We start from the raw sequence: 25042 nt of genomic DNA, 5'->3' as shown, positions 1-25042 counted from the left end.
CCCCTCCCACTCCACCAAGGACATGCAGGTCCTTGGACTCCTCCATTACCAGACCATAGCAACACGACAGTTGGAGGAAGAGCGCCTCATCTTCTGCCCAGGAACCCTCCAGCCACAAGGGATGAATGCAGATTTCTCCAGCTTTCTCATTTCCCCTTCCCCCATCTTTTCTCAGTCCCAACCCTCAGACTCAGCACTGCCTTCTTGACCTGCAATCTTCTTCCTGACCTCTCCGCCCCCACCCTCTCTCCGGCCTATCACTCTCACCTTAACCTCTTTCCACCTATCGTATTCCCAACGCCCCTCCCCCAAGTCCCTCCTCCCTATCTTTTATCTTAGCCTACTTGGCACACCCTCCTCATTCCTGAAGAAGGGCTTATGCCCGAAACGTCGATTCTCCTGTTGCCATATAAATACAATACCTACAAAAGCAGGTCAGAAACTAGGAATACCACGGTGAGAAGCTCACCTCCTGACTCCCCAAAGCCTGTCGTCATCTACAAGGCACGTCAGGAATACTCCCCACTTGCCTGGATGGGTGCAGCTCCACCAACACTTTAGAAGCTAGCTTTATTGGCATTACATCCACAAGCATTCACTCCCTCCACTACCAACGCTCAGTAGCAACAGTGTGGACCATCTACAAGATGCACCGCAGAAATTCACCAAAGATCCTTGGACAGCCCATTCCAAGCCAATGACCACTTCTGTCTAGAAGGATAAGAGCAGCAGAACATAGAACATAGAACATTACAGTGTAATACAAGCCTTTCAGCCCTCGATGTTGCACAGACCCATGGAACCAATCTGAAACCCATCTAACATACACTATTCCATTCTTGTCCAAATGCCTATCCAATGACTATTTAAATGCCCTTAAAGCTGGCGAGTCTAATACTGAAACATGGGAACACCACCTCCTGGAAGTTCCCTGCAAAGCCATTCACCATCCTGACTTGAAAATATATCACCGTTCCTTCACTGTTGCTAGGTTAAAATCCTGGAATTCCCTCCCTAAGGGCATAGTGGATCAACCCACAGCAGGTAGCTCACCCCCACCTTCTCAAAAATCACAACAGCAAATTTGTGTGCAAAAAGCTGTCACAAACAGCAATACAGTAAATGGCTGAATAAAGATGTATTTTTAATCAACTGAGGGCCAGGATGCCCGGAAGAAGTCCTGTTGCTTTTCAAATAGCTGCTTTGCAATCATTTACATTGAACTAATGGAGCAGGTGAGACCTTGTTTTGGCTCTGCATCTAAAAGATGGCACATCCAACAGTGGAGCACTCCCTCAGCCCTGCATTCAGAGGATGAAGAGCTTTTGCCTGACATGTCAATTTTCCTGCTCCTCGGATGCTACCTGACTGGCTGTGCTTTTCCAGCACAGATCTAGACTCTGATTTCCAGCACCTGCAGTCCTCACTTTTGCCTGATTCAGAGCGTCATGTTTGCAGTCTTTCACTGTGGAGGTGAGTGCACAACCAAACTCAGGAGGAAGTGAGCTATCAGCTGACCCACAGCTAATATGGTCACACAGAACTTCACCAGTATAAACCCTAGTCAGCTAAAGTGTGGGGTGGAGGGCCTGTGTCAACAGTCTGCAATAATGTTGTGACCAACCCCAACACTTTTGCAGATATATAAGTGGAAATTCCTTTACTCCTTGAACAGTGATCGATTATCTGTCTGCTCCTAATGGTTTTCAATCTTCTCCCGTAGGCAGCGATTCTTTATGACCTAGAGCTCAGATACCTTCAAAGCCAGGTAAATGTCACTGAATGTTGGAGTGTGAATGAGATTCAATAATTGCTGCATTAAGATAGCATTGCAAATTGTCAATTCCACTTCCATTTTCAATGGCCAACTGTATTTAGACAAATGAATCAAAATATTTCAGAAGCTAATTTAGAAATGATCATGCCTCTACACTGTATTCCTAAGTATTAACAGGGTAGCTTCTTTCCATTGGTGGGTCCATGCTGATGTTTGGTTCACAAATGGCCCTCTTTCCCCCTGCCCCTCCCTTCTTCTCACCTGATCAGAATGATCTTTCCATTCCCTTCTCCCTCATCTGCCTTTCTACCTTCCCCTTAAATCCATCTGCCCTATTCACTGGACTACTGCTTGTATCTGGATGATTGGAATTGCATTCTGAGCCCAAATTGATCAACTAGATGTCATTCCCACCCTCACTGCCTGGTCAGTAATCTGGTGGAGTTGGTCTCAAATGTAGGATCCATTGTCATGCCAGTGAAATCAAAGAGATAAAAGGAGATGGTTTCTACATTGGGCAGCTTCACCAGGCAATCACCCAGAATGTGAATGTGGAAATTATTGCAGAGTCTTCTTGCTTTCAATCACTGTCTGTCTCTCTCCAGCTGTATTCACACTGGATATCAGCAGGCGCTCTATGCTGATGTACTGATAGTGTCTGAGACTCCAAGATGTCAAAGGAGCAACTCTTGCCTTCTCTTTGAATATTCTATTGTTGAGGCCAACACAGAGTGAGAAACGGTACATTCAGGGGAATGGCTGATTAGGACATTGGTCAGGGCTAGTGACTAAAGCCAATGAATTCAAATCTCTAGCAGTCTGGGGAAGCACAATGAGAGATGGAGTAACTCCCTGGGCCATAAAGAATTTTCACTTGATGATTTCACTGAAATGTGGGCAAGTCATCCGCACCTACTATCAGCAACGTTCCAGCAATGAACCTGCTCCAAGTGAGGGAAAGGGGATCCTCTTATGTGGGAGACAGTTTGTACCCCAAAGATGGGCATTGGTAGAGCAGTTGCACCCTATTTTCCCTCAACTTCGGCACCATGCCACACACCCTGTTGGTTTATTGACGGACAATGCCAGGAATGACTCTATTGCTTTGTTCCCACCTCAGGGGATCATCATGCCTCAGGTGTTTGTTGGTTTCATCACCAACATCTTCAATGCTGTCATCAATTACCTCTTCCTCCACGTGCTGACGCTGGGAGTGCTGTAAGTAACAAATAAGTTTTAACATTCTGAAATATCTGACTAATGAAATTTTCACTGAATGGTGATCCAAAGCTTCATTTGAAACCACCTTCAGTCCAAGAACTTGGTGTTTTCCAGGGGCTCGGCCTCTGCCAATGTTGCTTCTCAGTACTGTCAGCTTCTCCTCCTGTTCGGGTACATTCGATGGAAGAAGTTGCATGTTCAGAGCTGGGGAGGTAGGTTTCGGCGATATATTACAATGGTCAAGATTGCAATATTCACCAGATGAACAGCTTATTCAATTCCTTTTCCCAATAAAATTAATGGAAAGAAACATTGGAAGGGTTATATTTGAATTTTATCAAATTTCCTCCATGGAACTCACTTGCTTGCTTGAAGCTCCTTATTTATTGATCAGTTTCCTGTTTTCTGTCTCTGGTTCTACCCTCCCTTTCCTGCTTCATGCTGTGTTACATTCCTATGGATGCTGCCAACGTCTTGCCAACCATGGACCATGTTTCCTGTTCGAGTCTCGACAGGGAAGGTCAAGAGGCTACAGACCACGGAGGAGATCACAGGCAAATGTATCCCTACAGAACTGCGCTGCTATAATTTCCATAAAGCACTCCCTGTGAGTGCTGTTCCTCACACATTATATAATCACCCCTAACAGTGATACATTTCATGGCTAAAGGACCCAGAGGAAAATCCTCGGGGTCAGTTTGAAAACTGAGTTGAGTTGGATGATAATAATGTGCTTTATTTTTGGTCTGCCCTATCTTCCTTTCTGTTTATGTGCTTCTCAGGTGCTTTCTGCGCTGTGTTAGTAACTCCATTGTTGTCTCTGTAGGATGGTCCACTGACTGCCTGCAGGAATGGGGTCCCTTTCTACGGCTGGCGGTTCCCAGCATGGTCATGATGTGTATCGAATGGTGGTCTTTTCATATTGGAACGTTCCTTGTAGGTAAATAAACGACCTCATTGCTAAAGAAAAAAATCATACCTTCCACTCACACACACACACACACACACACACACACACACACACACACACACACACACACACACACACACACACACACACACACACAGTGATGAGAGGTTGGTCCTGACCACAATATAAAAGAACACAATATGTATTTGGGTTCTGCTATTAGGTTAATTATATCCTGTATAGTTGTTTATCATATCACATTAGTTTGCTTCTGCAAGAGTTCATTTATTGTCTGTTCCTTTCCTGTTCACAGGGTTAATTAATGAGGCAACTTGGAACCCATGCCATTATTAATCAGACTTTAATACTCGCATTCATGGTAAGGCTAGAAATACAGAAGTTGTGGTTCCAATGCATGTTTGAAATAGCACACTGAATCCAACAAGGGACAGATTTAGTTTAGTCACATGGAGGAAAAAAAACCTGAGATAGCAGGAAACATCCTTTTTTAATGTCCTTGCAAAGAAGGGTTTGTCCTTTATAGAGTCATAGAGCCATAGAGATGTACAGCATGGAAACAGACCCTTCGGTCCAACCCGTCCATGCCGACCAGATATCCCAACCCAATCTAATCCCACCTGCCAACACCCGGCCCATATCCCTCCAAATCCTTCCTATTCATATACCCATTCAAATGCCTCTTAAATGTTGTAATTGTACCAGCCTCCACCACATCCTCTGGCAGCTGATTCCATAGATCCTTTACAGCTCAGCTCAAACTCAACTGCATATCACAAAGCGCCGTTAACAACATCACCAATCTATGTACTCAGGAAGGATCACTCAACCCGAAACATTCACTCTGATTTCTCTCTACAGCTGCTGCCAGACCTGCTGAGCTTTTCCAGCAATTTATACTTTTGTCACTAATCTATGTGCTCAGTTGTCAATCATACATTTAAAAAGACCCTAAAATTAAATCAGCCCATCTTGTCAGCTATGGTGTTAAATCTTCCTATCTTCAGTAATGCCAGTTTTTTTTTTCTGCCAAACTGCTTTTTTTCAAATTTTTGAACTATTCAATTCAAGCTTGTTATGGTCTCTCCCACAACAAGTCCTGAAGTATTCCATGTCCTGACAATCATTGATAGAACATAGAACATAGAACAGTACAGCACAGATCAGGCCCTTCAGCCCACAATGTTGTGCCGACCATTGATCCTCATGTATGCACCCTCAAATTTCTGTGACCATATGCATGTCCAGGAGTCTCTTAAATGTCCCCAATAACCCTGCCTCCACAACTGCTGCCTTCATAAGATAAGCCCTCCAGTCCAGACGGCATCCTGGTAAACCTCCTCTGAACCCACTCCAAAGCATCCACATCTTTCTTATAATAGGGCGACCAGAACAGGATGCAGTATTCCAAGTGCAGTCTAATCAAAGTTTTATAGAGCTGCAACAAGACCTCACAGCTCTTAAACTCAATCCCCCTGTTAATGAAAGCCATAATACCATATGCTTTTTTAACAACCCTGTCCACTTGGGTGGCCATTTTAAGGGATCTATATATCTGCACACGAAGATCCCTCTGTTCCTCCACACTGCCAAGAATCTTGTTCTTAATCCTGTACTCAGTTTTCAAATTCGACCTTCCAAAATGCATCACCTCGCATTTATCCAGGTTGAACTCCATCTGCCACCTCTCAGCCCATCTCTGCATCCTGTCAATGTCCCGTTGCAGCCTACAACAGCCGTCTATACTGTCAACGACACCTCCAACCTTTGTGTCGTCTGCAAACTTGCTGACCCGTCCTTCAATCCCCTCATCCAAGTCATTAATAAAAATTACAAACAATAGAGGCCAAGGACAGAGCCCTGTGGAACACCACTCACCACTGACTTCCAGGCAGAATATTTTCCTTCTACTACCACTCGCTGTCTTCTGTTGGCCAGCCAATTCTGGATCCAGACAGCTATGTTCCCCTGAATCCCATTCCTCCTGACCTTCTGAATGAGCGTACCATGGGGATAATTATCAAATGCTGTTGAAACATTTCTCATAAGTTCTGTTATGAAGCAGATACAAACAGCTAAACCAAATTAGCCTTTCCACCTCTGTATTCACAATACAGCAAGATTAAATATCGAAAACACTCAGAATTGACCCAATGTTTCTTAACCAGATTTTTGAATAAACAATCCCAGACTCTGCAAATAATCAATTCCAGACACTGGTTTGTAACTTAAGCAAAGACTTAGCAATTTATTAACAATAAAGTAAATTCAGTAGAACAAATTAAACATGGAAGTAGCCTATTGCTATAAACCCAAAAACCTTTATTTTCAGCCAGATTCACACAAAAATCAGATAAACAAATGCAGTCATTGGATAAAGAAAATAAAGTAACAAAACTGGCCAGATTGCTTAAGTGGCTTTCCCAATATGTTGTTCAATAGCTAATGGTATCTTGGTTAATTTCCTGGAGATGTTGATCAGGGTCACGTTAACAGTTCACTCAGGTAGAGGCAGTAATACTTATAACATCATGTTCTATTCTCTGAGATTACAAAAGCTGACACGGGAGCTTAGACATGGAGCACTCAAATCTTCATCCCATAGTACCAATTAGATTCCTTCTCACAGATAAAACAAACCAAATTCCATTTGAAACTTTGTATGCTCCATGATACACTGATTATCTCTTCCATGAGGCCACAGTTACCATTCCAACATCTGCTACCATCTTGGATGTAGAGTCTTTTTCAGACTTGCAGGAATCAATTCGCAGCAACTGACCTTTTTAACACTCAACGTCTGTTTAAACATAACACTCTTCCCCAGTGATGGAACTTCTGTAGAACCTTTTGATCCGGAACCAACCTACAATTAACTTCCAGGTCTGATCTCACAATTAAATATAGGCTTATTTGGTTTGTTTTCCTTTCAACACAAGTGATTATCCACAGTCCAAAAGTTATCTTTCACTCACAGCCCCCAGTTCACAGCTCCAAACCAAAATTGATTAAAGAGTAAAATGAAAATCATGGAAAATGAAGCCCCTAACACTGCTCTCGTTTGATCTTCTAATGTTCATCCTAAGTCATCACTCATTGTTACCCATGAAAGTGATTTTCATTATTTAACATCTCACAGTATTTTAGAACTCTAAAATTTGATTCTGCTTTAAGGCATGACTTTGCTTCACTCTGATGCTGAAAGTAACTGCTCCTGTGATGAATGTATTGAAGAGGCATCATACCAGACTCAAAAATGCAATGCTGTTTCTCTCTCCACAGATACTTCTGGACCTGCTGAGTTTCTCCAGCACTTTCTGACAGATTATATTGACAGCATCAGCAGTGTTTTGTTTTTCTATGTACTGTATGGTTGTGTTATCAATAAAATGGAGAAACTGAAGTACATAGAGGTGGCTGATGAGAATTTAAATTGAGGGGAAAGGAAAAGCCTTAAAAGCAAGTGAGATTGAATGTTTTACGCAGAGACGTCATGAATATCATTGATGTTGAATTTCTACATGATATTCATTAGGGCTACAGATGAAATATTGCATTCAGTATGGAAGATCCCCAAGGTGGATATAATAGATTAGGAAACTCTAGTGACAAACAACATCTGGAAGATTGTTGTATTTAACATTGGAATGAAAGGGTTCAAGCAGAATCAAATCGAGGGATTAGATTTTTAGATTAGATTAGATTAGATTACATTACATTACAGTGTGGAAACAGGCCTTTCAGCCCAACAAGTCCACACCGACCCGCCGAAGCGCAAACCTCCCATACTCCTACATTTACCCCTTACCTAACACTACGGGCAATTTAGCATGGCCAATTCACCTGACCTGCACATCTTTGGACTGTGGGAGGAAACCGGAGCACCCGGAGGAAACCCACGCAGACATGGGGAGAACGTGCAAACTCCACACAGTCAGTCACCTGAGGCGGGAATTGAACCCAAGTCTCAGGCATTGTGAGGCAGCAGTGCTAACCACTGTGGCGCCCATAAAGGGATGAAATACTGTCAGATATTAAATAATGAAAATCACTTTCATGAGTAACAATGATATATGACTTAGGACTAACATTAGAGGATCAAAGGGGAGCACTGTTAGAGCCTTCACTTTTTAAAATTACTTTTATTAACAGTTTTGGTTTGGAGCTGCGAACTGGGGGCTGTGAGTGAAAGATAACTTTTGGACTATGGATAACAGCTTGTGTTGAAAGGAAATCAAATTAAGTAAGCTTTTATTTATTCATGAGACCAGGCTTGGACGTCAAGGAGTTAGGTTGACTTGTGTCCACAGAAGGATTATCCTGGCAATTTGAAGTTGAGATAATAAGATGAAAAGGATATCATGAGAGCCAACACTGACCCTATGCCTACTTGACCATTATATGTTGGACAATCTGCATTAGAACAGCGAATAATTAGTACCAAGAACTCTGATTGATTCCAGACGACTGGAGGACAATGGGGATGTGGGCTTGGAGTTAATGAAGTTAATTGTAAAAAGCTTCCCAACTGAGATGAGGTAACCCAACATGAAGGAGGGACTGATCCCTTGCCCTTTCCTATCTTGTTTGGAGATACGTTTAGCACAGGTATACTGATGGGGAAATTACCTTCAGCATCAGATTAAATGGCAAGGATGAAAGTAATGACCATGTACCTGTCCATGTTGTTTTCCCTGCAGGTTCCCCTGGGATTCAGTGTGGCTGCAGCAGTTGTTGTGGGTAATGCATTGGGTGCCAGAAATCCACAGCGAGCTGTAAACTATGTGAAAGTTGCAATGTGCTGCATTGGTGCGTCTAAACATTTAAAACTTTGACTAAGACTGTGGTCATTTAAACAATATAGCTCTCACTATCTCCTGTGCTTTGAACTGACTGCTGCTGCTTTATCTGATCCACGTGGTTGTTCATCAAGATTCTCTGGGATGCTACAGTTTGTACTCATCAGGAAACCTGATGCCTTCATCCATAGTATTACTCACTCTCTATATATTTCCTCAACCTCATCACTTTGTTTTTATTCACTTGTGGGATGTGGGCATTACTGCCTGGGCCAGCATTTATTGCTCGCCCCTAGTTGCCCTCGAGAAGGTGATGGTGAGCTGCCTTCTTGAACAGCTGCAGTCCATGTGCTATAGGTAGACCCACAATGCAGTTAGGGAGGGAATCATGGGATTTTGACTCTGCAATACTGAAGGAACAGTAATATACTCCCAAACAAGGATTGGGAGGGGATTGGAGGGGAACACTGAGGGACTGGTATTCCCATGTATCTGCTGCCCTTGTCCTTCTAGATGGTAGTGGTTGTGGATTTGGAAGGTGCTGCCTGAGGATCTTTGTTGAATTTCTGCAGTGCATCTTTTAAATAGTACAGACTGCTGCTACTGAGTGTCAGTGGTGGAGGGAATGGATGCTTGTGGATGTGGTGCCAATCAAGTGGGCTGCTTTGTCCTGGATGGTGTCAAGTTTTTTGAGAGTTGTTGGAACTGCACCCATCCAGGCAAGTGGGGAGTATTCCATCACACTCCCGACTTGTGTCTTGTAGATGATGGACAGGCTTTGGGGAGTCAGGAGGTGAGTTACTTTCTGCAGTATATTCTGACATGCCTTTGTAGCCATTGTGTTTATGTGACAAGTCCAGTTGAGTTTCTAGTCAATGGTAATCTCAAGGATGTTGATAGTGGGGAAATTCAGTGATGGTAACACCATTGAATGTCAAGGAGCAGTGGTTAGATTGTCTCTTATGAGTGATAGTCATAGCCTGACATTTATGTGTACTTGCCACTGGTCAGCCCCAGTCTGGATATTGTCCAGATCTTGTTGAACATAGGCTGCTTCAGTGCCTGAGGTGTTGTAAAATTGTGCTGAACATTGTGCAATCGATGGTGAACATCCGCATTTCTGACCTAATGATGGAGGGAAGGCCATTGATGAAGCAGCTGAAGATGTTTGAGCCTAGCACACTCCTCTGAGGAAATTGCACATCTTGACCTCTCACATGCATTGTGAACACATTTCCCCTGCAACCACGTGCATATATTACAGGGCCATTCAACTGTGCTCACCAGACTTTGCTAGTGTCCCTAGTGCTATGGTCAGGCTATTTGCAAATCGCTGTTCAGTCTTGGTGCTGGAGTGATCACCCTCGATTGACCACTGGCCTCTGCTGTGAAACAACACTGTATCGCTCTGTGGGCACAGGTTACACCAGGTGCCATCTTCCCTCTAAAGAGACCCCACGGGCCTTCTTTAGATTAGATTAGATTCCCTGCAGTGGAAACAGGCCCTTCAGCCCAACAAGTCCACACCAACCCTCTGAAGAGTAATCCACCCAGACCCATTTCCCTCTGACTAATGCACCTAACACTACGGGCAATTTAGCATGGCCAATCCACCTAACCTGCACATCTTTGGATTGTGGGAGGAAACCAGAGCACCTGGAGGAAACCCATGCAGACGCGGGGAGAATGTGCAAACTCCACACAGACAGTTGCCGAGGCTGGAATCGAATCTGGATCCCTGGTGCTGTGAGGCTATGGTAATATGAGATGGCAAGCTGTTGAACACAAATGCCACTAGCCTTGCCAGATTGTGCCAGCTCATTGAAACTCCTCTGGCACTGTATACCTCTTTGTTAAACTGTCTTGCTGACTTCCTCAGCCACCTCCAGCCCCATTTTCTCCATCATCTTCCTAACCTCCAGCCACTTCTCCGTTCCCTCCCTGTCTTGCTGTAGGACTTCCAAGGAGAGCGGCCATTCCCCTCACTCTGATCATTTCTGCACAGTCTCCTTCACAGTCCCCATCCAATGTCCTCTCCATGTGCAGCCTCTGCACAATAACAAGAGTAGACAACTTGATCCATTGACAATGCCCTATCCTTCAATACCATCATGGTTGATCTTCGGCTTTCAATTTGCTTTCCCACCCTCTCCCTATATTCCCCACGACTCCAAGAAATTTGTCTAACTCAGCCTTAAATATGTTCAATGACAGAGACTCCAAAACCTCTTGGGGCCAAGAATTCCAAAGATTCACAACTCGATGGGTGAAGAAATTTCTCCTCATCCCAGTCCTAAATAATTGGCCCCTTATTCAGAGACTGTGCCCCTGAGTTTTTGATTCCTTGATCAGTGGAAACTATCACAATCGCCTAACCTATTGAACCCCTCAGTATTGAATCCCTATTGAATCTTGGACCTTAAAAAGAGATTGCCACTTAGAGCATTCTGTCTGGCTGTATCACTACCTCGAATGGCAACTGTACCATTCAAGATCAGAGACGGTTACAGAGAGTGGTGAACTTGGTCCGGACAATCACAAAGGCCAACCTCACATCTATAGAATCCATCTACCAGGGCTCCAGCATTCTCAAAGATCCATCCCACCCCGGCAATGTTTTTCTACAACCTCTACCATCGGGGAGAAGGTACAGAAGGCTGAACACGCACCAGCCAATTTCATAACAGTTTCTACCTGTTTGTTGTTAGAATACTGAATGGACTCACAAACTCTTAACATTTGGCTGTACCTGTGTTTTTTGTTTTTGCCGCTGTTTACCTATTATTTACTTATCTCTGCTACTTAACTATGTGACCTGCCAGTATTGCTCGCAAGACAAAGCTTTTCGCTGTCACCAGCCAATTTCATAACAGTTTCTACCTGTTTGTTGTTAGAATACTGAATGGACTCACAAACTCTTAACATTTGGCTGTACCTGTGTTTTTTGTTTTGCCGCTGTTTACCTATTATTTACTTATCTCTGCTACTTAACTATGTGACCTGCCTGTATTGCTCGCAAGACAAAGCTTTTCGCTGTGCCTTGGTACATGTGACAAAAAATTCAATTCAATTCCTCTCATCTCCAGAGTCATTTTTGAGTCAAATTTGTTCAGCTTCTCATCACAGAATAATCTCCTCATCAGAGATCAATTTAGTGATTCCTCGCCATACTGTGAGCTTGCTCTTTGTAATTACCATCCATTCAGACTCTACTGCGTGGCATCAGAAGCCAGGTCCTTCCTTATTATTGCCACTAAGTCATCCTTTATTATTAGGACAATCCCCCCTTCCTTTGCCACTCCATCCTGTCTCTCCTAAATATTGTGCAACCTGGAATAGTTACTTTCCACCCTTAATCAACTTGTAATCATGACTTGGTTATGGTGGTTAGATTGAAATAATTTACCAATATTTGTGCCACTAGCTCATCTGTCTTAGTGTAAATACTTCAAATGAAAAAAAATTAACTTTATGTTGTTTAACTTCTATTCCCTTATTCACTGATGTTTAATTCTTGTTAAACTCTTTGACCTGGATTTTCCTATAGCCAGGTAGAGTTTCTGAAAGGTTGAAGGGGGATGTACATGAGGATCCTATGGAATCCCCATTGAAGTAGACTGTGAAGGAATTGCCAAGGAAATTGGAGATTCCCTTGTGCCTGGAGCCTTCAAACATTTCCATTTCAATTGGGAAAACTTGGAAGGTTGGACAGCAGTTAAGTAAATAGTGACTCCTGAAAGGTTAGATGAAAAAGTACCTAGTCTAACTCTTGCATATGTTAAGTTGTGAGTACCCCCCTCCCAGGTTACCTCATAGGCATCCCCCAAAAATACCTCTCGCTGACCCTACACCGCCTTCAGACTCTGGCCCAATGCCTCCTCACTCCCCTGGAAATGACAACTCTTGCCAGTCACTTGAAAGACCCTTCCACTGGACCCAACAGTGATATCCTTCCTACTGATCTGACTGAAGTCACCAAACAGGGTGAGCAGAGAAACTGATTGTTTGTCTCACTGGAAAAGCTATTGCCAGTCGTGCCATTGCTATCTGTGCTTTCCTTGTCTCTGAAGAACAATGGGTGGTGCAATAAATTTTGAGGAGAACCTGTTGTTTCTTGCTTTCTGTCTCCTTCCAGTTTTGAAAAGGCGTCATATTCACGACCTTCCAAACTGATGGGAGCTTCCTCAATTCTAGAAAGTATTGGCTAATAAAAACTAGCGCACTAAATTAATTAACTATCTCACTAGCCATTTCTTTTAAGACTACAGCACGCCATCCATCAGGAGCCAGGCACTAATCAACCCATAGTGCACACAATTTACCCAGCATCATTTCTCTGCCACCTGTGATTTTCCCAAATGCCTTCTTCCCCTCTGATTCCTGATTCCCATCTGCACTGGGATGTAGCATGCATCCTCTACAGTGAATTTACATGCAAATTGTTCAATGTTCAAATTGTTCACCAGTACCTTCTCAAGGGCATATAGGGACCGGAAATAAAATGCTGCTCCAGCCTATGATGCTCATAAACCACGGGTGAACTAAAACGTTCATTTGCCATCTCCTTATTTTGCATTATTAATTCTCCAGATTCACTTTCTATAGGACCAATGCTAACTTTATTAAGTTTTTTATTTTTTAACTCTTTATAGAAACCTTTACTATTTTGTATTTCTGGTTAGCTTTCTCTCGTTCTCAGATTTTTACTTGCTCATTAATTTGTAACCATTCATTGCTTTTCTAATATTCTACATGATCTTCTGTTTTACTCCTGTCTTTGCATAATTATATGTTTTTTGTTTAATTTGACGTTATCTTTAACCTTCCTAGTTGATCACTGATGGTTGGTCTTATCCCTTAGAATTTTTCTTACTCATTACGATGTAGAACGGAAAGTGAGTAAAGTACCAGCGACCATGAAGCTAACAACAATTGTTATAAAACTCATCTGGCTTACCTCCTGGAAAATCAATGTGCCAGCCACACCTGCTCTGCCTTACAGTTACCTGTGACTCCAGACTCATAGCAGTGTAGCTAACTCCAAAATGGCCTCGCAACTTACTCTGTTCAAGGAAATTGGCCAAAAGATGCTGGCCTAGACATGAAAACCCTGAAAATTTCTCCTTGCCCCTCTTTGTGTTCAACTGTCCATTTGCCATTTGCCATCTGACCATTTGCCAACTGGCAGAAGGCACAAGTTACTATTTTGGGATGATTACCTTTGATGTTTTCACCCTAAACCTTCAAATTTTCTTAACAAGAATTTCATTCCTGGGTTGGTTCTCACCTTCACCATGATGACCTGACTCCCCCATCTCCCTCTCCACATTCCTCTTCAGCCACGAGGAGATGCCTGACACCAGGCAGTTAGCATGACGTTCAGAATTTCTATTGGCAACTGCACCGAACAATATCTAGCCCCTTGACTCTTGGCTGTATTATTCTGTACAGTATGAAGGCTACTGACTGCCATTTCAATTGCCATTGTTTGACACTCTGGAACCTCTTCTCATCCATAACTTGGTTCCAGGGTGTCAAACAACAGCAATTGAAATGGTAGTCAGTAGCCTTCATACTGTACAGAACAATACAGCCAAGGGCCAAAGGAGGAGATAGTGTTCTGTGCAGCTGCAACTAGGAATTCTGAAGGTCATGCTAACTTGCAATTCACCAACACTCCCACCTAATCGATACATGTGAACATACAAACATTTGAATTAGAAGCAGGAGTCGACCATTTGGCCCTTTGATCCTGTTCTACCAATTTGTAAGATCATGACTAATCTGATTGTTGCCCTAAACTTCACTTCCCTGCCTAGCATTGATATCCTCGGATGCTCACTGGCTGAAGTGGGAAAATCTCAGAGGATTTCCCACTGCTGCCCATATGGCTTCATGATCCAAATTCAGCCCCAGTGCCAGGACTTACATTCAATAGGGAAAATGTTGCCCAATAGTTTCTGATCAGATATCCACAGAGGTTACCTGATGGTTGACCATTTCTGTTCTGTTTCATTTGATGTTTTACATTAATAGAATAATCTAGAATTTGGTGCTTGGTTTATGCTGTGTTGATATTCTCAGGTGGACTTCAACATTCTGGATTAGAAAAAGAAAAATAAGCTATGGACTCTGCTCCTGACGGTTATCCAAAGATAGATAGAACAGACGATCAGACCAAAAGTGATACCTCCTCCCACTCAGTTGAAGAACTTCAGTTAAGCCACATTGGAGATATTGTGTACAGTTCTGGTCACCACACTAGCAGAAAGATATGGATGGTTTGGAGAGGGTAAACAAATGGTTTACCAGGATGTTGCCTTGTATGGGAGACTTTAGCTATAAAGGACTGGGAGAAAGTGAGCACTGCACATGCTGAAGATCAGAGTCAAAGAGTGTGGTGCTGGTAAAGCACAGCTGGTCAGGCAGCATCCAAGGAGCAGGAGAGTCAACATTTTGGGCATAAGCTCTTCATCAGGAATGGGTTTATTTTCACTGGAACGCAGGAAATTGAGGGATGACCTGATAGAAGTTTATAAGATTGTGAATGGCACAGATAGAGTGGAAAGTATGAGGCTTTTTCTAGGCAAGTACTAGGGGACACAGGATCAAGGTGCAAGGTGTGAAAGAGATGTGCAAAGCAAGTTTTTCACACAAAGGGTGGTGAGTATCTGGAACGTGCTGTCAGAGGAGGTGGTGGAAGCAGACACAATAGCAACATTCAAGAAGCACCTGGACAAACACATGAATAGGACAGGAATAGAGGGATAAGGATCCTGTATGTGAAGACAGTTTTAGTATGGAAGGGCAAACTGTGTCAGTGCACTCTTGGAGGGCCGAAGGGCCTGATTCTATGTTTTGTTTTTTGTTGTTGAATTTGACATTGACTAGCTCAGTATAGGCAGGAAGAAATTCCTCAGAGCAGGTCCTAGGAATTGGTTGAGGAGGAATTGGGATCCGTTAAGGTGTACCCAGACAGGGAGTTGACACAAGGTACAGCAGAGTGGAGTTAGGGACAGTGTGTTACGCAATGGAAAGAGGGAAGGGAAACAGAAATGATGATGTGCAATTCCTTTAAAAGAAATTATCTGGAACTTCAAATCAATTGTTCAATGAGAATTTATTTCAATACATATTTCCACAGGGTTTTTTTGCTTCATCAACGCTGTGATACTTGGATTGATAAAGGATGTGGTGGGCTACGTCTTCATCAGTGACAAGTTAGTAATAAAAACTATTATGAGCAAAAATAAACATAATAACATGCCTTTACAAAATGGATTCGAAATGATGTGAAAGCTTTGTGTTTATTTTCATTTTCCAGAGAAATTGTTGACATAGCAGCACAAATAATTCCATTAGGTGCTGTTTTCCATCTGTTTGATGCCATGGCTGTGAGTACTTTTGTATTTTTTATTAACCTCGTTATTCCTATGGAGACCACAGTTAAAAGATTGAACTTTCCAGCCAATTCATACAGAGGAATCCAAAGGACACAATTTCACACTTCATAATTTTTGCTGTAAGAAACAAATCAAGATTAACATACAGTAAATTGTATATAAATAATCAGGTAAATTGTCTTCATAGAAACTATAAATTAAACTTTAATTTGTTGTTTCAACAATGGTAGAACTCATGGATTTACTGGCAGTCTCCTTAGCACCTATGTCATCACCCGCAGTCATAATGACCTCCATAACCCTAACTTCCTCAGCTGGGATTCAACCCCTTTTTTTCACGTTGGATTTAATCCTCAACTTGTCTTTGAGAAGCAGTTGACTTCATTTAAGCTCCATAGATCTGTTCATCACCAAACTATCCACAAACACCCACTCCCTCCAGCATCAACATTCAATGGCCACAGTGTGAGTTATCCACAAGGTGTACTGCAGACGTTCGCCAATGCTCCTTAGGCAGCACCTTCCATCTGGAAGGAAATGTGCAGCAGATACATGGGAACACCATCACCTTCAAGTTCCCCTCCAAGCCACCCCACCATCCTGACTTGGAAATACCTCGCCATCCATTCACTGTCACTGAGTCAAAATCCTGGAATTCCCTTCCTCAGGGAGTTGTGAGTCTACCTACAGCCCATGGACTGCAGCGGTTTAAGAAGGCAGCTCACTACCACCCTCTCAAGGGGCAACTAGGGATAGACAATAAATAGGTAAAAACAAGGACTGCAGATGCTGGAAACCAGAGTCTAGATCAGAGTGGTGCTGGAAAAGCACAGCAGTTCAGGCAGCATCCGAGGAGCAGGAAAATCGACGTTTCGGGCAAAAGCCCTTCACCTATTCCTGATGAAGGGCTTTTGCCCGAAACATTGATTTTCCTGCTCCTCGGATGCTGCCTGACTTGCTGTGCTTTTCAAGCACCACTCTAATCTAGACATAGGCAATAAATACTGGGCCCAGCCAGTAATGCCCACATCCCATGAGTGAACTTAAAAAAGGGTATATTTCTGCAGAACCTCCTTAGCTTGGCGCATGAGAATCCTGAAGGTATGGATTTCCCAGTGGTTCCTTCATCTAGCCACAGTAACATTCTAGTGCACAGTATGTTTGGCTCCTGTAAAAACTGAAGTAAATGGCTATAACTTTATATCATTATAACTGCTGTCCAATCTTCAACTTCCTTCTCCTTAGCTGTCATGCAGCACTAACAACCTGACTGATTGAACTTCCTGCTGAAATATGCTCTCTGTGACCTTTGTACCTTCTTTGACCCCATCAGCTTTCATTTCCTGAGGTCACAGCCTAATCTCTCAGCCGCCAGGTGTCGCAGCCAAGAGTTCCAAACTTGTACCTCCCTTTTCCCAGAAACCTGATATTTTGATTTTCCTTTCGGAAATGGAGTGATACAAACATTGTGACCCAAAGTCGGTTCACAAAGCAGCTTGCGCACATTCCCCTCTGGGCCTGAAAAATTGTGGAAGGGATAATAACAGGACCACAAGTGGCCTTTCCATTCCTCACTATTGCCAATTGCTAGCTCTTTTATTTTAATTGCTTTCTGTTATGTCAATCAAGTATGTCAGATTCTGTAGATCACACTATATAGTGTCATTTCCCATTTTGATACAGGTGCAATCCAACTTTATGTAGAATATTATACTCTCCACAGCGCTGAAAGATTTTGCCCAACTGGTCAGTAGTAATGTCCATGATTCACATGACCCTCCTGCCCTTCTATTACACCTCAGCCAAATGACCTGTTAACTACAATAGATAGCAAGGTGAGAAACATAGCCTCTACCCTATATCAGTGACTGTGTTCAAAGTATAATCCATTGGTTCCAAATTATTTGATGATGTATAATCACCAGATTTTGCTTCCTTTTTATCAAAACCACATTGTTGTGTAATCACTGATTACTTTCTGTGTGTCTATTTTGCAGGGTGTGAGTGGTGGAGTGTTAAGAGGAGCTGGGAAACAAAAGCTAGGAGCTATCGGAAACCTGATTGGTTACTACTTAATTGGGTTGCCCATTGGAATTGCTCTGATGTTTGCTGGAAAACTCGGTGCATTTGGTAGGAAATTAAATCATTCTCCCATTTGCTTTTCAGTGGCAATTGTCACCCACCACCCCATTTTCTCTAAACTTCAGAGGATTCCAAACCCTCTAGAGATCCCCTCGAGGAGATTGTATTTGTTTGAAAGTTATGATCCTGAGGCGCAATGTAAGTCATAGAGTCATGGAGATGTACAGCACGGAAACAGACCCTTCAGTCCAACTCGTCCATGCCAACCAGATATCCCAAATTAATCTAGTCCCATTTGCCAGCACTTGGTAAACCCTTCCTGTTCATGTTTCCATCCAAATGCCTTTTAAATGTTTCACCTGTATCAGCCTCCACCACTTCCTCTGGCAGCTCATTCCATACACGCTCTGTGTGAAGAAGTTGCCCCTAGGTCCCTTTTAAACCTTTCTCCTCTTGCTTATGACCTATGCCCTTTGGTGTTTGAACTAACCCTGTGTGATTTTGGGACCGATATCTGTCAATACTCATCTTGTACCATTAGGTAGGGTATCATGTTCCCATGTTAAAAACAATGACTGCAGATGCTGGAAACCAGATTCTGGATCAGTGGTGCTGGAAGAGCACAGCAATTCATGGCTATCTCAATCTGTAACCATAGACACTAGATAGACAATAAATAGGTAAAAACAAGGACTGCAGATGCTAGAAACCAGAGTCTTGATTAGAATAGTGCTGGAAGAGCACCCAGGTCAGGCAGCATCCGAGGAGCAGGAAAATCGACTTTTCGGGCAAAAGCCCTTCACCTATTCCTTAATTTGGCGCATGAGAATCCTGAAGGTATGGATTTCTCAGTGGTTCCTTCATCTAGCCACAGTAACATTGTAGTACACCGTATATTTGGCTCCTGTAAAAACTGAAGTAAATGGTCCTTAACCATAGACACTGGGATGTTGACAGGAAGTGAGCATCAAACTGGGCTGAGACAATGGTGCTGTCCTACTTCCGCACATGGATATTTCCAATGTAGCTGGTTAGATAACAATCAGGTATGAATTCAGGGGTCCTCAGGCCAAAATGTGACCAATAGTGCCATGCAGACTGGTGCCAGTCATCAGGTAAAGGTGTAATAATTTGACAAAGGAACAGAAGTAGGAGGAACATCTGACACCATTGTTTCAATACTCACTGCATCGATGTCATTTTGTAGGCTTCTGGTCTGGAGCGACCATTTCTGTGATTGTACAATTAACTTTCTTTCAAACCGTGATTTGTCGAATAAACTGGAAAAAAACATCCAATCAGGTAAGAACAGATAATAGGTAATAGAGTTCTTCTTTTTCGGTTATACCAACATCTTCTGTAAGTTTGTCTTTCCATCTCGACTTGTTACACTAAGCATTATACCCAACTGGAAGAGTAAACAATGAAACTCCTACAAACCTCACAACATCACTCTTCATCTTGGCACAGGAAGCTCATCAGAGAGGCTCCTGGCTAATTTCACAACCAGCAGCAAAGTGTAAACTCTGTGACCTTAATGTCCAAGGAGGATGAACGGTGTCGTCACCTTTTTTTAAGAGATCTCAATTAACCTTTTTTAAAGGGAAATTGCCAATAGATATAAATTTTAAATGAAAAATAAAAGCTACAAATGAAGTGAAAGTTTTTCTGGAACTAAAGCTGCACTTCGGTCCTTCCGATGTGTTTGCATACCCAGAAAGAAAACCAGTAAAACTAGTGCACAAGACATACTGGCCCAGCTCATCTTAGCTACCTCAAAAGGGCGATGCAGTACAACCACTAGGAAGGAGCAAATTACTGCAGCTGCTGGAATCTGTACTGAAAACAACCAACGCTGGAGATCACAGCAGGTCAGACAACATCCATGGAGAGAGAGCAGTGTCAAGAGTGTGGTGCTGGAAAAGCAGAGCGGGTCAGGCAGCATCCGAGGAGCAGGAGAATCAACACTTCGGGCATAAGTCCTTCATCAGGAATGGGGTTCCGGATGATTCCTAATGAAGGGCATATGCCCGAAACATCGATTCTCCTGCTCCTCGGATGCTGTCTGACCCACTGTGCTTTTCCAGCACCACACTCTCGACTCTGATCTCCAGCATCTGCAGTCCTCAATTTCTCCATGGAGCAAGAGCAAGCTAACATGTCTAAAGGATACTTCATCAGAGAACTTTCTGATGAAAAGTAATCTAGAGTCAAAATGTTAGCTTGTTTTCCCTCCATGGATGCTGTCTGACTCATTGTGATCTCTAGCTTTGATTGTTTTCAGTACAACCAATGCATGCTTTCATTTACTGTTTTTTCATTCTTTGTGAAGACCTCATGCACACTGACAGGTGCCATCCCTCTCTGCTGGGAGACGCGGGCAGTAACATCACTGCAGAGGAGAAGTGACCCTCATTTACTTCGCCCTGGGAATGGTCAGCCTGGCCAAGTCTGTAAAGGGTCAAAGGTCAATGTGAGGGGCCTCCCTTCAGTGCTGTCTTCCCCTCAAACGACACTGTCAGGATCCACAATTCGCAGTGTGGAGCACTGCGTCTTGGCTTGCTGTTGTACAGGAACTCTGTAAGACACTGTGCCGTCTCCCGAAGGGAAAACCAGTAAAACTGGCCAATGAGATGTACTGGGCAAACTCATCCTGAATACTTGAAATTAGAACTCCTGTTCTGATTTTCAATTATGACTGTTTTTTGGATGAGGTCGAGGGCTCCTATTAAAGGAAGCATTAATTTTTTTAATTACATTGAGGCCAAAAAAGGTTTGGTCATTTGCATTCTCAGAAAGAATCATAATGAACTTGAAATGTTAACTGCGTATCTTTCTGTCCACAAATGCTGCCAGACCCTCTGAGTTTTTCTAGTGCTTTCCGTTTTTACGTTTGATTTTCCACACTGTAACACTGATCTTGTCACTTCCCAATAATATCACATGAACTAAGACAAAGAACACCGAATGCTGGAGATCTGGAACAAGGAATTGTTCTGAGGGATGGGTCAATGGACTCAAAACATTAACTATATCACGAGAAATGTCTTCCACTGTATACAGAACTCTGCAGATTGCACTGGACATGTCACTGGACTACCTCATGAAGGGAGACTGGAAAATGTCCAATCTCCAGAGAGAGCTAAAGCGTAATTAACATGAAATTAAATCTTAATAATGAGCAGGTATAATATAACTAAAGCAGCTTTGTAGTAATAAATTAGAGGATGACTTATATAGATGGTGCTACCCCTGCTGTTACCTTTCCTCAACTTTCATGATAGTTTTGTCCTTTTTCAAAGGCGCAGCTAAATGCAGGCATGATGAGAGATGTGAGCACCTCAAACAGCGCCTCTGCTGGTCAAACCAAGAATACCTCAACAGGTAAAAACAAAGGAATGTTATCAGAATAAGGTTGAATACATTTTCATTAAATTATTCAAACTTTATCATTTAGATTTTCTATCAAAGTAAGTTTTTCTGTAAGTGATTCAAAGGTTCTCTGAGCCCCTCGTCCTCACTCAATTCTTCCCCTCTCCCCAAATTTAAATTCCAACTCCTGCTGCAGATCAGTGAAGGACATAACATCTTTAAAATCAAAGGTATGTTATTCACAAAGGGCTACCAATGAATAAAGTAGGCAAAAGTGAGGACTGCAGATGCTGGAGATCAGAGTCGAGAGTGTGTTGCTGGAAAAGCAGAGCAGGTCAGGCAGCATCCGAGGAGCAGGAGAATTGACGTTTCCGGCATAACCCCTTTATCAGGAATGGGGTTCCTGATGATCCCTGATGAAGGGCTTATGCCCAAAACGTCAACACTCCTGCTCCTCGGATGCTGCCTGGCCTGCTGTGCTTTTCCAGCGCCACACTCTCGACTACCAATGAATACTGCCACGTAGCACACAGGAAACAGGAAGTACAGACTTGTAAGGCAGGTGAGAACTTGCTTCTGCTTTGCTGCTGTTGTGCCAGAATTAATCAATGTTTGGTTTCCCACTATCCTTTCTGGGAGTCAGTTAGCTCAATTGGCTGGAAGGCTGGTTTGTGATGCAGCATGAGACTGGCGTGCTCTATTCCTGTACCAACTGAGGTCAGCATGAAGGTCCTGGCTCCTCAGCTTCATCCCTCACCTGATGTTAAACTGCCACCAGTTTTCTCTCTAATGACTGAGTGGAACTACAGAGATTTGGCTACTTCTATAGTCTATTCCGATGCATCTGGATGGATATAGGAATAGGAAGGGTTTGGAGGGATATGGTCCGGGTGCTGGCAGGTGGGACTAGGTTGGGTTGGGATATCTGGTCGGCATGGACGGGTGGGTCTGAAGGGTCTGTTTCCGTGCTGTACATCTCTATGTCTCTAATAGCTAACAAGAGTCAGAATCAAAGCAGTGACTTTGTTTATTTTTTTATTCCCATTTCTCAATGTAAATGGAGCAGTCAGTGTAAGGAACGCCCATTGCAGATAAAACACAGTAGATTGAATCCCACAGAGATTTAGTTTGGGTTAGTAAGTTTTGAGAAGATTTGACACGAACGAGAATTCCTAGAAGTATGGCATTCCAACCGGAACTCTATCACCAAACACATCGAGTTAGACCCCATCTACCACCACCTGATAAAAAGAACAGGAAATGACATCACCAACCCAAAGAAACCCAAACATATAAATATTATCAGCAGTGCTTCGCCCAGAGGCGAAGATGTTACCTAGTAGGGTGACGAAACGTCTGGAAATTAACCTTCCAGCTCAGTGAGCAAACCTGCATCCAGTTTAGTTTACATACTTCTCAATCAGATGCGCTGAAATGTTTTGATGGTATAAATGTTGGATGGATCCCCATCTTAGATTCATCTGTTTCTCGAAATCATAAACTTAAGGTGAGCCCAATTACAGGAGGCGATGAGCAATGAATTTATAAGACGAGAATCTTACGCACAGATGGAGTCCATTAGGCTCATGCTAGCTCTTTGAAAGAAACTTTAAATGTAATCTCACACCTCAGTTTCTCTGGTCTGACTCTGCAAATTAATTCCGTTCAAGTACATTAAAAAAACGCAAAAAATGCTGGGAGTCTGAAAGAAACAGAGAAAATGCTGGAAAAATTCAACAGGTCTGACAGCATCTATGGAGAGAAAGCAGTGAAGAAGGGCCATTTATCCAAAACGTTAATTCTGCTTTCTCTCCACAGATGCTGACTGACCTGCTGAGTTTTATCCAATATTTTCTGATTTTGTTTCCTTCAAGTGCATGTCCAATTGCCTTTCACATTTTTCTTTGGGAACTGCTTCTTCTATGCTGAACAAGTTCTTAGGCCATTGGGCCCATGTGGTCAAAGTCCTGCTGTACTCTGAGGTAACCTTCTTCACTGTCCACTACACCACCTATTTTGGTGTCATCTGCAAACTTACTAACCATTCCTCTTATAAACATATCCAAATCATTTATATAAATGATGAAAAGCAATGGACCCAGCGCCAAACCTTGTGGCACTCCACTGGTCACAGGCCTCCAGTCCAAAAATAAAACCCTCCACCATCACCCTCCTTGGCTTGCAGCCTTTCAGTTGGATTACACAGGTGTCAAACAATCTGAAAGGAAGATAAAATGTTGCCATAGTCTTACCAGATCATAGGGCTGCTCTCTCACTAGGGAGAAACGACTGGTGGTGGATTAACCTGAGGGTCACTACGCCTCAGGCGAGGGGAGAGAATGAGGAAAGTCTTTCGTGTAATGTATGTGCGTGTGTGTGTGTGCATTTGTGTGCATGTGTGAGAGAGAGAGTGTATGTATGAGTGTGTGTGTATGTGTGTCTGAGTGTGTGTGAGTGAGTGTGTGTATGAGTGTGCATGAATGTGTATGAGTGTGAATGTGTGTGCATGAATGTGTGTGTGAGTGCGTGTGAGTGTGTGTGTATGAGTGTAATTGGGTGTGTGCATGAACATCTGTGTGAGTGCATGTGAGTGTGAGTGTGTGAGTGTGTATGAGTGTAATTGGGTGTGTGCATGTATGTGAGTGTGTGCATATGAGTGCATGTGTGTGCGTGTGTGTGTGAATGTGTATGAGTGTGTGTGTGAGTGCATGTGTGTGTGTATTCAACTGTTGCGTTGAGGTAGCCTCTTAACTGGATTCAGGACAACTGCACAGTAAACTATCTGTCAGCCTGTACAGAATCTTTATGTTGATGTACTCGATAATGAGGAGGGTCAGGGGTAATTTGGTCTCTGTATTTGTAGCAGGGCAGATCTCCTAGAAACAGATTGTGTGATCTTGCCAATGGCTGTTAATGGAGAAGATCATTGGGATCAATAGTGATCATAATCACCAGGCCTCCTGTTAGCAACTGGATCAACCCTTAGCACCATGAGCCTACACCTTATATCTGACTGTCCTTCACAGAGGCTGCCAGAGAAAGTGATGCACTGCTTCTGATGCCCACTGTTCTCCAGTCGGAACAAAAGACGGATAAGGGCCAGGTGACAGATGAGGCTTCGATTGTGGACACTGGAGTTACCACAGTTGGAGAAATCCTGTCCACTAAACAACTGATCATTCGCCGTGGGCTAGCCTTCCTCTCAGGACTGCTTATATTAGCAACGGGACTAGTGATACACCTCAGTCTTGCAAAGGACCTGTAGACCCCAGCAGGGGTAAATACTTTTTCTTTTTCCAGGTCTCCTGTTGACATTTTCTTGAGGGTAAATATTTCATTTTTGGGGACTATGCTTTCATTTTCACCCACTCATCTATGATGTAATGCTGTCAAATAGTAACAAGACCTTGTGCATTTCTGTTGACATACAGCGTATTTGGATATGCACGAAGTAACATTG

At 43.0% G+C, this 25042-nt stretch overlaps 1 pseudogene; it reads left to right on the top strand.

The window, feature by feature from the left end:
* Positions 1 to 24847, top strand: part of LOC122564211 — a 43346-nt pseudogene extending 18499 nt beyond the window's left edge.
* The last annotated feature ends 195 nt before the right edge of the window (positions 24848 to 25042 follow it).

Source organism: Chiloscyllium plagiosum, chromosome 28 (genome assembly GCF_004010195.1).
Source record: "Chiloscyllium plagiosum isolate BGI_BamShark_2017 chromosome 28, ASM401019v2, whole genome shotgun sequence".
NCBI classification, from domain to species: Eukaryota; Metazoa; Chordata; class Chondrichthyes; order Orectolobiformes; family Hemiscylliidae; genus Chiloscyllium; species Chiloscyllium plagiosum.
Note: the sequence above shows the minus strand (reverse complement) of the source record. Positions and strands in the feature narration are given on the sequence as shown.